Source organism: Penaeus japonicus, unplaced genomic scaffold (genome assembly GCF_977035675.1).
Source record: "Penaeus japonicus unplaced genomic scaffold, GWHDUDI00000001_assembly GWHDUDI00000002, whole genome shotgun sequence".
Taxonomy (NCBI): Eukaryota; Metazoa; Arthropoda; class Malacostraca; order Decapoda; family Penaeidae; genus Penaeus; species Penaeus japonicus.
The window spans coordinates 37,742,462-37,749,961 of NW_028234404.1; positions in this window are offsets into that span (position 1 = coordinate 37,742,462).

Consider the following 7,500-nt stretch of genomic DNA (forward strand, 5'->3'; position numbering starts at 1 on the left):
ATGTGTACTCTACACACGTATACATGAACACATTCGCCGACAGACATACACGTGAAGTACAAACACACACACACACACACACACACACACACACACACATACACACACACACACACACACACACCTCTTCCTCCGCTCTCTCTCTCTCTCTCTCTCTCTCTCTCTCTCTCTCTCTCTCTCTCTCTCTCTCTCTCTCTCTCTCTCCCTCTCTCTCTCTCTCCCTCTCTCTCCCTCTCTCTCTCCCTCTCCCTCTCTCGCTTGTTCGATCCATTGCACACACCCATACATAAACAGGTAAACTACAACTAACCCCCCCTCCCCCACACACGCACACACACACACACACACGCACATCCATATATATATATAAAACACACACGTTAAGAAACACAGACACACGAACCATACACACACATACACCTGCAGTATGGCCGTGACGTAACAACATGTAGAAAATCCCTCGAGTAATGGAAATTTACATCTATTGTGTATATGCCATCAATCACTCTGGCGACTCAGCCCTCGAAGGGAGACTCTTGCAAATGGGTTTTGTAATGGGACTTGTAAATGTATGGCGTGGTTTAGCGGGAGCGTCCTTGGGTGGCGAGGAAGCGAGAAGGCTCGAGAACACAGAGAGAGGGAGGGAAGGAGGGAGAGAAAGAGAGAGAGAGAGAGAGAGAGAGGGAGAGAGAAGGAGAGAGAGAGAAGGAGAGAGAGAGAGAGAGAGAAGGAGAGAGAGAGAGAGAGAGAGAGAGAGAGAGAGAGAGAGAGAGAGAGAGAGAGGAAAGTAGAGAGAGAGAGAGATAGAGAGAGAACGAGAGAGAGAGAGAGTGAGGAGAGAGAGTGCGGATGAGAGTGAGAGTCAGAGATGGAGAGGAGACGGGGCAATGAGGCGGAGAAACGAGAGGGAGAGGAGAGAGGAGGGGAGGGGAGGAGGCCAGAAGAATGAAGAAGGGACTAGAGAGAGTGGAGAGAGAGAGAGGAGAATGGTAGTAGAGAGAGAGAGGCATAGAAGGAGAGGAGATGACGGGAGTAGAGAGAGAGAAGGGAGAGAGAGAGCGAGGAGAGAGCAGAAGAGCGCCACACAGAACAGCAGGATAGAAATGAAACCAGAGACCGAAGAGCAGGCTCAGAGGGATGGACGCGGCGCCAGAGAATTGAGAGAGAGAGAGAGAACAGAGAGCCCAGCCAGAGAGAACCAGGAGAGAGAGATCGAGAGAGAGAGAACAGTGGAGCCCTAATCAGAAAGAGCTAGAAGAGAGTCAGACTAAGAGCACCGTAGTAGCAAGAGAGAGGTAAAAACTCGGCTAACGAGATTGGAAAATTGAGTGTGCAAACAAAATGAGTGATGAGCAGGTAATCAGGAGCCAACGAGTAATAGGTTCTGTTGGTAACAGTATAAGAATAAATAATGTATTGTGACGTCGCCGAGAGAGGAGAGACAGAGTAAGAGAGAGAGAGAGAGAGAGAGAGAGAGAGAAAACAAACAAACAGATAAAACAGACACATTCACAGAAACAGACAGACCGACCGAGGCAGATTAAGACCATATCATCTGGAGAGGACCAACTCGGTCTCAGCGGAAAACCGGCCCGACTCCCCGAAGCCCCGACGCCCCAACTCCCGTGTTCCCGTCCCGTGTTGGGATGTCGTTAACTAGCTCCTATTGACCTGTTTCCATTTATATATGTACACCGGCCCTTCCCTCCGCCGCTCCTCGCCTCTCGCCTCTCGTCCCCGTCATTCTTGCGAGTCTATCACCGCAGGCGGAGTGTGAGCATGTTGTCATGTTGCAATGACGAATGGCGCCGTGCAATACGCTATGGGAATGTGCTCTGAATGCGAGCGAGTGGACGGACGCTTCGGGGGGATTTTTCGCGTCTTGTATTTCTTCTTGTTTTTTTTTTTCTTTCTTTTTCCTCTCTTTGTTTGTTTCTGTCTGTTTGTCTGTGTCTGTCTTTCTTTCTGTCTGTTTCTGTCTTTTTATCTGACTGTCTGTCTGTTTCTCTCTCACTGTCTCTCTCTCTCTCTCTCTCTGTCTCTCTCTCCTTCACTCTCACTCTCTCTCTCTCTCTCTCTCTCTCTCTCTCTCTCTCTCTCTCTCTCTCTCTCTCTCTCTCTCTCTCTCTCTCTCTCTCTCTCTCTCTCTCTCTCTCTCTCTCTCTCTCTCTCTCTCTCTCTCTCTCTTTCCTTCCCACTCCCCCCTCTCTCTCTCTATCTCCCTATCTCTCCCCCTCTCTCTCTGAACACGGTTGCATGAACTGCTGTCCATAGCCATGCGGTCTGTGTATCTAATACTTAAAACCAGAACATCACTATTTGCAGCAGGTATTTCATGAATATTCAAATTTACATTCTTTCTGCACCCTGAAATTAAGAGAGAGAGAGAGAGAGAGAGAGAGAGAGAGAGAGAGAGAGAGAGAGAGAGAGAGAGAGAGAGAGAGAGAGAGAGAGAGAGAGAGAGAGAGAGAGAGAGAGAGAGACAGAGAGAGAGGGAGAGAAAGAGTGGAAAGAGGGAGAGGGGGGGGGGCTGACGACTACAAGACATTCTTCTTTCTGTTATTATTAATATCACCATCCTATTACTTTCATTTTTTTTTTATCCTTATCATTGTCATTACCATTATCATTATAATCATTATCATCATTATTATATTATCAGTTTTATTATAATCATCGTCATTATTGATTTTACTGTTATTATCATTATTCATTATTATCATTATTATTTTTATTATTATCGTTATCATAATTAGCATCATTACTATTATGGGTATTATCATTATTATTGCTATTATTATTATTATTACTATTATTGTTATCATCATCATCATCATTCATATTATTATTTTTATCAAATCATTATTAATATCATTACTATAACTACTATTATTATGGTCCTCCACTCTCTCTATGTATTTCCCTTTCCTCCTCTCCTCTTTCTCTCTCGCTTTCTCTCCCTGTGCGTGTGTGCCTTCTCCCTTAATGAGCATTATTGTTTTATTTGACTTTTCCATTTTTTTTTTACATTTCCTCTTTTCCTTTTCATTGAGATTCTTCGCCTGAAGTTTTGACTGTCAAGGTTAACGACTTGATTTCTGTGTTTACAGATGTATAAAAACTTTTACATCTCACTTGGTCTCGACGAAACGTATTTTTATAGGCTGGCGTGTGTTGATTTTGCTTTGGAATATTGCAGGGTTGCTGCTTGGATTCTTTTCATCGCTTCGTAAGAATTTTGTGTATGTGAGTGTATGTTTGTTTGTTTGTGTGTTTGTGTTTGTTTGTGTGTTTTGGTGTGTGTGTGTGTGTCTGTGTGTATTTGTGTGTGTGTGTGTTTGTTTGTGTGTGTGTGTGTATGTGTGTACACGTGTGTGTGTGTGTTTGTTTGTGTGTGTGTGTGTATGTGTGTACACGTGTGTACACGTGTGTGTGGTTATATATACGTATGTATATTTTTGTACATGATTGTGTGTATGTGTAAGAGTTTGTATGTTTTTCTTTTTTCTTCTTATCTACATTCGTATTTGCAATCCATATATATGCATGTTTGTACGTGCTTCTTTGTTTGTATGCGGCCGTTCGTATGTGTATGAGTATGTGTATGCGTCTACGTATGTGTATGTATCTGAGTATGTGTATATGTATGTGTGTCTGTGTAAGCGAATGTGTTTACGTCCGTAGTTGCTATCTTCCCCGTAACGGTAATTCATTTCATAGATTATTTTTATATTGAAGGCAATACAACTCATAAATATCATAACATCTCCAACAGGGAGTGATTTTGATGATATATAGAAGATTGCGTAGATTTTCCAATATGTAAAACATAAAAAAAAGAAAAAATACTGTACGAGATTCCCTTACACTTAGGAGAGGAAAATGGCGCCATCTGTCCCTCGATAATGAAGACAATTGTTCCCTTGAGGTTTGTATTATTGCGTCTTCCTCTTTCCCTCTTTATCTTCTCTCTCTCTCTCTCTCTCACTCTCTCCCTCTCTCTTTCTCTCACTGTCATATTTCTATCTTTCTCTCTCGTTGTCTTTCTCTTAGTCTGTCTTTCTCACGATCTTTCTCTTTCTTCCTTGTCCTTTTTCTCTTTTCTCTTTCGCTCTCATGACTACATTGACCTAAAGAGCATTCGTTGTTCCTAACACACACACACACACACACACACACACACACACACACACACACACACACACACACACACACACACACACACACACACACACACACACACACACACACAATCACAATCACAAACAATAAAGCTATATTCACTTCATAGACCAACAATCCCTCACGATATGTATATATGCATTTCCAGCCCGTCGATGCAGACATCCCCGTCGCATCCTGAAAGAGCATATCCTTGTTTTCCATTATCCTACGCAGGTGGAAGGAGAAGAAATGAAGTGCCATTATTTTATTCATTTTATCGAAGTGAAACATGAAGCGCCATTGCCGTAGAGTTGTCACGATAAGATAACGCGAGGGTGAAGGTGCCTGTTGTGTTCATATGCTATCGCTCTTTAATCGAACAGTGTCTTCTTGTATGTGTGTTCTATTTAACCAATATTTATATAGTTTCATAATTGTGACATTACATAATTGCCTGTGCTTATATGTGCTAGTACTTTCATAAAATAGTAGAAAATCAAGTATAATGTAAGATATGAAACAAAACAAAAACGAAAAAAAAAAACGATGTATATATTCATCATCATCATATTATCATTATTTTTTCTGTTATCATCATTATAATGATCGTTATTAATCCTTATCCTACTGCTTTTTGTTATTTCTTTCACCTCTTTCTTCTTCTTTCTTTCTCCGTCTTTTTTCCTTCTCATTCTTCTTATTATTCCCTCATCAACCGCTCTTCCTCCTTTCCCTCCTTCCTCCTTTTTCCCCCCTCAGCCTCCTGCCTTCTTCTTCTTTCTCTTCTTCTCTGCGCTCTTCTTTCTGCTGCCCCTCCCTGCCCTCCCCTATTCCTCAACCTCTGTCACTTCCCTTCCCCTCCATCGCTTCTTCTTTCAACCACCCACCCGGGCTAACTCGCCCCATCCCACCCGCTAATGACTCCCTCACCACCGCTACTAACTGGGCCACCTCCCTTCCTCCATCCTCCACCCTTCTGCTCCACCATCCAAACCGTCTCCATTCCTCCACTCCTCCCCCTCTTTCCCTTCCTCCTCCGCAGTACTCTTGCCCCACCCTTCACCTCTTCCTCCATCCTGGTGCACCCACCCTTCTCCTCCCTCATCTACTCCTCTTTCCTCCACTACACTGTCTCCTCCCTCCCTCCTCCCTCCACCCTCCATCCTCCTCCCTCCACCTTCCACCCTCCATCCTCCTCCGTCTCCCTCTCCCTCTCCATCTCCATCTTCTACATCATCCCTGTCCCACGCTTCCCGACCTTCATCTGTCCAGGTAATAACACTTCAGTCAGACCAGGTGGAAGTGCATCCGCCGCGTCCGGGAGGGATGAAGTCCAATGCTGAGCTATTGAAGCGGAATGATCTGATTAATTCGTGTGAGGACAAGTTTATAACAGTTTTTTTTAATGTGGGAAGGGGGAGGGGAAGGGGGAGGGGAGGGGGAGGGGGAGGGATGGGGGAGGGGGAAGGGGGAGGGATGGGGAGGGGGAGGGGGAAGGGGGAAGGGGAAGGGGAAGGGGAAGGAGGGGAGGCGAGGAGAGGTAGGGAGGGAAAGAAGAGAGATTGTGGGAAGGGAGGAAGGAAAAGGGAGGGTGGGAGGGAGAGGGAGAGGGGGAGGGTAGGAAAATGGGAGGTGGGAGGGTACGAAGGAAGAAGAAGGGCGGATGGGAGGGAAGGAAGGGGGAGGGAGAGAGAGGGTGGGAGGGAGAGGGAGGAATATAAAGGGAGGCTAGGAGGGAAGGAAAGAGAGGGAGAGGGAGGGAGAAGGAGGGCAGGATGGGAAGAGAGGAGAGGTAGGGAGGGAAGGAAGGGAGAGGGAGAGGGAGGGGAAGGGCAGGAGGGGAGGGCGAGGGCACACACACACACCTCAATAGAGAGAGAGAGAGAGAGAGAGAGAGAGAGAGAGAGAGAGGAGATGAGAGAGAGGAGAGGTAGAGAGAGAGAGAGAGAGAGAGAGAGAGAGAGGAGAAAGAAAGGGAGAGAGAGAGAGAGAGAAGAAAGGAAGAGAGAGAGAGAGAAACTGAGCGAGAGAGAGGGCAGAAATGAGAATGGAGGAAGTGCGGAGGACAGGGAGGGAGAGAGAGAGAGAGAGGCAAGAGAGGAGAGAGAGAGAGGAAAGAGAGAGAGAGAGAGAAGAGAGAGAGAGAGAGAGATAGAGAGAGAGAGAGAGAGAGAGGGAAGAAAGAAGAGAATGAGAGGGGAGGAAGAAAGAGGGGAGAGAGAGAGAGAGAACTGGATGCGAAGAGAAGGAGAATGAGATGAGGGAGGGCAGGAGAGAGAGAGAAAGAGAGAGGAGGGAGAGGAAGGAGAGAGAGAGAGAGAGATGGAGTAGAGGAGAGCAGAGAAGATGAAGGAGTGAGAGGAGAGAGAGAAAGAGAATGGAAGGTAAGCAGGAAGGGAGGGAGCCCTGGGAGAGAGAGAGAGAGAGAGAAAGAGAGAGAGAAGAGGCTCAGAGAGAGAGAGTGAAACAAGAGAGAGAGAGAGAGAGAGAGAGAGAGAGAGAGAGAGAGAGAGAGAGAGAGAGAGAGAGAAACAGAGCGAGAGAGAGAGAATAAGAATGAGGAAGGGCGAAGGAGAGAGAGAGAGAGAGAGAGAGAGAGAGAGAGAGAGAGAGAGAGAGAGAGAGAGAGAGAGAGAGAGAGAGAGAGAGAGAGAGAGAGAGAGAGAGAGAGAGAGAGAGAGAGAGAGAAAATGATGAGGGAAGGGCGGAACGGAGAGACGGATGGAGAGAGAGAGAAAAAGAGGATGCGAGAGAGAGAGAGAGAGAGAGAGAGAGAGAGAGAGAGAGAGAGAGAGAGAGAGAGAATGAGAATGAGGAAGGGCGGAGGAGAGAGAGGGAGAGACACACACAGAGGGAGAGACTCATCAAAGTAAATACCACGGACAAATTTTCTCTCATTTTCTCATATGCAATCAGTAATCAATAGGATAATCTTTTTCAGATAGGATCCACTGCCTTGTAATGTCGTCTGTGTTGAGCAATTAAAACAATTACTGGAACACAAAAGAAAAGAAAAGAAAAAAAAAATCTTTGATCAATAAAAAAAAAAAAAAAAAATCCTCCACATGAAACTAATTATCGACGCTAAGTATAAAAAAATCCTACATGAGGGAATGATCGTCCACATGGAGCAAATGTCATCCACATGAAAATCATCATCCGCAAGAGAAAAACATCCACTAGAAAAAATCATCCATATAAGGTATGAAATCATCCATATGAGATATAAGATCATCATCCACTTATGATATAAAATCATCCACATAAGATTTAAGATCACACACTTATGATATAAAGTCATCCACATCAAAATGAATTTTTCACACGAATAGAAAA